Genomic DNA, 7,258 nt, shown 5'->3' with positions numbered 1-7,258 from the left:
TACCCACGATTCCCTAGACTTTGTTTCATCTTTCTTTTGTGTCTGAAAAACACAAAAACTGAAACAAACTTGGAAGAAAAAACAAAGGAGAAAACTACCTTTCTGACCTAACAGATACAATGCTGACATTAGTTGCTGTGTGAACTATTCCTGGGGAGATGTGGGGAAAACAGCATTTATTCATCTCAGATACGGCACCCACAACAGAGCAAAGAAATGATTGCACCCAGGAACAGCTTGATGAATTAGTGAGTTCAACTGGAATTACTTATATGGGGATGGATGAAAAGTTATACACATAACCTATGGGTGATCAGCTAACCCCCTAAAGAAAAAGTCCTCCAAAAACAACCACTATCTACTTATATATTCTTGAGGAATAGTGGGTCTCCATTTGCTTCTCTCCTTTCATAATGGACCTTAATGGGCCCAATATTGTGCACATCTGCAGATATTCATTGCTGATGAGAAGAGGTCAATGGCCATGCCATGCCCAGAGATCAGCATTCTGCCACACAAAGTCAGATACTATATTCTTTGTAACAGCCCTGAAGCTTCCCACTCATTTGTAAACATTGTATTTCATTAGAAAAGATGGGAACAGCATGATAATTTGAATGTACTTGGACAATAATACAATCTTAAAAAATATTCTCAGTTCATTGAATAGAACATTACATTCTGAAAAGATCTGGGGGCAGCATCAATTCAATGAAGAGCTCTAAAAATACCCATTTAACCTTTTGACCATTGGATTTCTCATCCTATAAGCAATTCAGATTTTATCTGCATAGAATCACACCAAGCTCACAAAAATATATCAAACATTACCTTACCTTTCTAGGTTTCTTAGGATATTTGCAACAATTAAAATGAGGCTTACATAATGACAAGATGACAAGCCTTGGAATCAGATGTTAAGAATTCTTCATTTTTTTCTGTAAATTAACATTAGTCACATCTTAGAACATTTTTAAATGAAGTGTAAATCATTTAAAATAAAGTATGGGCATCTATCAAAATAAGGGTATTTTTTAAAATAATACATACAAAGTACCAAATAATACATTATACATATTGAAAACACAATAATAGAACTTTTGGCAAAATATACATATGCTCATTATATTAAGCACTAGATATGCATTATGTAATTTGATATACTCAACAGTGTTTTGTAGATGAGCCTTCCTAATTCTGGATTTGATCACAGAAATTGGAGGGTATATTGCCATCCTTGAAGCTAGATTCTCTGCAAATAAGGACTATAAATATGCAATGTTGGCAAAATGTTTTTTCTCCTTATTTTTCCTTGTCTTCTGTCTTAGTTAGGGTTTCTATTGCTGCAAAGAGACACCATGACAATGGCAACTCTTATTAAGGAAAACATTTAATTGGGGCTGGCTTAAGGGATTCAAAAGATTAGTCCATTATTGTCATGATGAGAAGCATGGTGGTGCACAGGCAGACATGGGGCTGGAGGAGGAGCCAAGAGTTTTTTCTACATTTGGATCAGCAGGCAGCAGGAAGAGAGAATTGAACCACTGGGTGGGCCTTCCTGAGCTTCTAAAACCTCAAAGTCCACATCAAAGGACACATTTCCTCCAAGAGTGCCACCTCTTATGAGCCTATGGGAGCTATTTTCTTTCAAACCATGACAGCTATTAACCCCTAAATTTATACCTCATCTCCTGGATTAGGAAGGTTTACATGTGATAATTTACTCACACATTTCTACAGTTTTTGAGCAATGACTACATTTCTAGACCTGCTTGATTCTTAGGTTTTGGAGTTCACAATTAATACTGAACACCACGACCACAGTAACTCAAATAAATAAATAATTCAGTATTTGCCAGAATGTATGATTGTAATCCTTGAATGATAGTCCTGTTTGCATTTTGCCTTGCATCCATCATTAGCTAGTTCTTAGTTAACTACCAAACTTATTTATCCATCTCTAGCTTTCTATAACTCTCATTTGCTATTTGTATGGGCCTTTAAAAAGATTCAAATGTTGAAGACTTGCATCCCAATGCAAAAGAGCTCAAAGATGGAATTCAGGGTATGAGACTGAATCATGACTATTCTAACTCCATTGATGATGGGCTCAAAATTTGATGATATTATTTGGAGGATGAAGAATAGAGAAATTGTGCCTAGCCAGAAGATATAGTTTGCTGGGGACTTGCTCTAGCAATATATTTCTTGCCCTGAGTTCCTTCTTATATCACTTATTTCCAAGGTCACTGTCAGCTGAGAAAATGTTCTTCTCTGTCTTTTTACCTTAATGTTATGCTTCATTATGACAAAGAAACAACAAGTCATTCAACCATATAGACTGAGACCTCAGAAATCATAAGCCAAAAAAACAAAAAACAAAAACAAACAAACAAACAAACAAACAAACAAAAACCTTTTTCCTTCAAATAAGTTTGTCTCAGGTATTAAGACTAAAAAACTAACAAGCATATTATTCCAACAAAAGATAAGATTTCAAAAAAATGAATACTTTTGGTTTTGTTTGTTTCTTTTTGTTTTCCTTCAATACAGGGTTTCTCTGTGTAGCCTTGGCTGTCCTGGATTCACTTTCTAGATCAGGCTGGATTTGATCTCACAGTGATCCACCTGCCTGTGCCTCTCTGAGTGCTTGGATTACAGGCATGCACCACCACACCCATCTTAAGAATGAATATTTTTAATATTATAATGCATTCTGTTTTTCCTAGCTACTTCTACTGAACTATATAAAAATTAATTTCATCACACCTGTTTATCAATAGTTAGTCAAGAAAGAAGTGAAATTCTAGAGTTGAAAAAAGTAAGAATATACATCTGTAATCCCACCACTTGAGAGGTGCAGGTAGGAAGATGAGTTCAAAGCCAGCCTTAGTTACATAGCAAGTGAGAGGCTAGCTTAGATTACATAAAATCCTATATTTCACACACACACACACACACACACACACACACACACACACACACACACACTCTTAATGTACTCACCCTGATTATGTGTTAGCTAGCTACTAATTACCTTGGTCCTCTACTTTTTCTACTTTTTTGGTAGTCACAATTCTAAAGTAAAATGATATATTAGAAATGAATTTTACAATTTTTTTTTGAAATGGCCAGAATCTAGAAACAACCTAGATGCCCTTCAACCAAAGAATGGATAAAGAAACTCTGGTACATTTACACTATGGAATACTACGCAGCTATTAAAAACAAGGAAAATTTGAAATTTGCAGGCAAATGGATGAAACTAGAAAAGACCATTCTGAGTGAGGTAACCCAGACCCAGAAAGATACACATGGTATATACTTACTTCTAGGTGGATAGTTAGCCACATAATACAGGATGACAATACTACAATACACAGACCTAAAGAATCTAAATAACAAGGAGGACCCCAGGGAAAATGCTTAATTCTCATTCAGAAGATCAAATTTAAAAGCTGTTGAAGAGAAGGAACAGGAAGAGAGCCTACAATAGAAATCCTCTGAAAGACTCGACCCAGCAAGGGATCCAACAGATGCTGAGATACACAGCCAAACTTCAGAGTGGGGCTCAGGGAGTTTTATGGAAGAGTTGGGGAATAGAAGGACCTGGAGAGGTCAGGAGTTCCACATGGAGACCAATGGAGCCAACAAATCTGGGCAGAGGAGGGGGTGCTGCAGAGACTGATGCACCAACAAAGGACCATACATGGTGTGGACCTAGACCTTCTGCTCAGATGTAGTAGATAGGCAGAACCATATCCTTGTGGGTCCCGTAATATGGGGTAGCTCTGATATGGACTCTGGTGCCCACTCATTGATCACTTCCCCCTGGCTGATGACTTCCCCTGGTGGGGCAGCCTTCTCATGCCACAGAGGAAGAGGATACAGGCAGTTCAGATGAAATTTGATAGGCTGAAGTCAGATGATATGGGAGGAGGGCTTCCCCTTCCTGAGAACTAGGGGAGGGAAGAAGGGTAGGATTGGGAGGTGATGAAGGAGGAGGCTACAATTAGGATGTAAAATGAACAAAATACAAATAAAAATAAACTATTTCTTGGCTTTCTTGCCATCTACAGTCAATAAGTTTCCTGGTGATCAGTTATGGCATCTAGTAATTAATAGTTGATCACCAAGTCACAGCTGAGCTACATGTCTTAATGTTGCTTTCCTTAAGTATATCTAGAGGATAGTTGTTCTCTGCAGTACATGAGCCGCAGTGATGTGTCTCTTCTTGGTTGAGGGAGATAAGAATAGGTGTGGTTCCCCAAGAACATCTTTTTCCTTTCTATAATGATCTTAGACTCCCGTGTGTTGAAGGCAATGACATTCTACAGAAGGAATTCAGGCCCCTGAATAACTGGCTTATTAGAGGATCCTCTGCTTAATTTTTGGCTACAATGGACAACAACTTGAAGGAACAAAATAAAATTGACTGTCTGAAGACACTGAAATCTTGAGATTTTTAAAAATTATTTTTACATTTAGCTTATCTTGATAAAACACCTTATCATGGATCTTAACGTACCTTATTTATTCTTCAGTCCATATTTTATTTCTGTTTCCTATATTTGACTATGAGTTCTTTGAGAGTAAGTTCAGTATAGAATTTATTCATTATTGTATCCCTAGTGCTTAGTACTAATCACACGACAGTTGCGATAACAGACAGTTTTGATGGGATATTGAAAACGTGTGTTGTCAGGCTCTTGCTGACTGTCTCACCAATAAGGAACACAAATCGCTAAAGAGATCATAGTTCTTTGCCTGTGGAGGTTGCTCAATTGCCTCTGTTTTTAGTTTTGACTGTAGGTAAGGAAATGAGTTCAGCACTATTTTTTTTGCTCAGCACTTTTTTTTTTTGCTAAGTGATGAAGGATCAAAGGTCAGCCATAGCTCAAACATAAAAGATCAGAAGACTCTTATTCACATTTTTAGTTGCTTCTGAGGAGCTAAAGAAATTACTCTAAATAACTGAATTTCTCCTGCAGAGTCCATAGATGTCAGTATAACATAGAACAAATATACTGAAAACTGCTTGCAAGAGATATAAAGTTGCATAACATGAATATTTTGAAATTCACATATATGTGTGTATATGCATGCACACACACATATATATAATACACATGTATATATGTATTTATACATGGCTCTTGATAGGGAAGTTTTATTAGTCACTCTGGATGAAAATCCAATCAAATAAATATAATCAGCAAAACTAATATTTGGCAAAAGACAACTAAGTGAAACCTGTTTATTCAAGAGAATTTTTACTTTAATAGACTGAGCTCAGTAATTTATACAAATGGACATATATAAAGAAAGCTAAAATTTCATTGATATGTAATTTTTTAACTGAGATAGCTGTCCTTGAAATTAGTATGAAGGAGAAATTTGCAGCGTTGGGTGGAAACATTTTTATTTGTTAAGCCTTAGAGAAATCATCAAAAATATTTTTGAGAAATTTGTAGAACATTCAGGCTATGCCGCTTCCTGAATGGGTTTGTTCAGTTCAAACGGAATCTGGATCCAACACAAAATAAACCCAGGGGGTTATCTCAGGAACTACTTAGTGCCAAACAACCATTTCACTTTTATTTTTAATTTTTGACTATTTTTGGCTTTGAAGAGACCTGAGTATGCACGGCATTACAGAGTGCTACAAGACAATGAATCCACTGCTCTGCTATAGTCCTATGAACCAGGACACATGTTTACACTTCTGTTCACATACTCCTATAACAAAACTTCTAAGAAGAAGGTACAGAGTGACAGGCAGCTATTATTCTGCTCAGAGACAATGGGATAAAGTTGCAGTATTCAAAATGAAAGATTTTTGTTATAATTGCACATGTGGCACATTCCTTAATCCACTTACATAGAGTACATTCCCAATTACCTCTCAGAGTCAAAAGGGCACAATTAGGTCCATATTCATATGCTAATAAGAATTGCATTATTTAAACATGTTTTTCTTCTCAAACCAGGAAAATTAGACCTGAGCATTGGCAATGAAAATATATAAAAGTAGCAATTACCTTCTTCTCCGGGACAGCTTGTCACATAAACACAAGTCACATAGCAGCTTTACCAGCTATTTTTCAAGCATAAGATTGGCTGAATGAATGTTTTCTTATAGAAGTAGTCTTTGCAATGCAGAATATTCAGTTACCTTAAAAAGATTTTTAAGAACACATAATTTTTTTTTTACCAATAATGCATCAAATTTCCTGTCCCTTGCCTTTTAATACTTCTTATGTGGATTGCACCATAAACCTCCACTTTATCTTTTTTTCCCTTTAAAACAATTCAGCAGAAAGGGGACCAGAAAGTAACCCCGTGTTCTTGCTAATTGGTATTTGTCTTTAGACTGCACAGGGACTGGAGACTGGCTGCTTTTAGGTCTCGGGAAGCATTCCTCACAGATACTGCAGAATGTTGCAGCTTTGAGATTTCTTACAGCTATTACTCAGTAGCAGACTATTTTTCAACATTTTGGGGAAGGGATGGCTGTCGACAAATAGAAGAGTCATAACGTAGTTACTCCCTGACTTGCTTGAGGGGGCTGGTTTTCTTTCCTTTTGCTCATCTTCTGTTATCAGACATCATCTTGCCCTGTTATCCAGGCTAACCTCAAACTCCTGGGTGCAAATAACACAAGTAGCTAGGGCTGCACACGTATGCCATGAAGCCTCACTGGCCAGGCAGATTTGGATCTTCCAAGTTTTTCTGGAAATAGTAACAAAGTTGAAGCAAGTTACTCAGTGCGTTTCGTGGTCTTGTGTTGCATTGTGTAGCATTGCCCATCTATTATGTGACAGATAATATTGTTAATGTTAGTTCATTGTTGAGCAAGGCTTCCTGCATCCCCATCAGGCCAATTTCACTAAGCAACCTGTGTCTTTGCTTCTTCTGAACAGTGACCTGGAAAAGACTAGTCAACATTAAAGATGAGGATTATAGAGGTCTAAACTGTGAGTTTTTCAGATATTATCAATTCTTTTTTTTTTTTTTTTTTTTTTTTTTTGTCTAACGGAAAAGGGAACTGATTTTTATGCATGCCAACCGACAGTACACAATTTATCTGCCTGAAACTGTGGCATCTGACAATTGCCTATATTAATGAACATCTGTCCGACAGGATTGGTGTGATTGTCAAATGAGATAATAGTTGTATAAAGGCTCTATAAACTGTACATGCTCTACAATCACAGTGCGCTAATAACCATAATAATCTGTTTAAAATGGCTATGGC

Source organism: Acomys minous (assembly GCF_964271855.1).
Source record: "Acomys minous genome assembly, chromosome: 7".
Classification (NCBI taxonomy): Eukaryota; Metazoa; Chordata; class Mammalia; order Rodentia; family Muridae; genus Acomys; species Acomys minous.
This window is presented reverse-complemented; position numbering follows the sequence as displayed.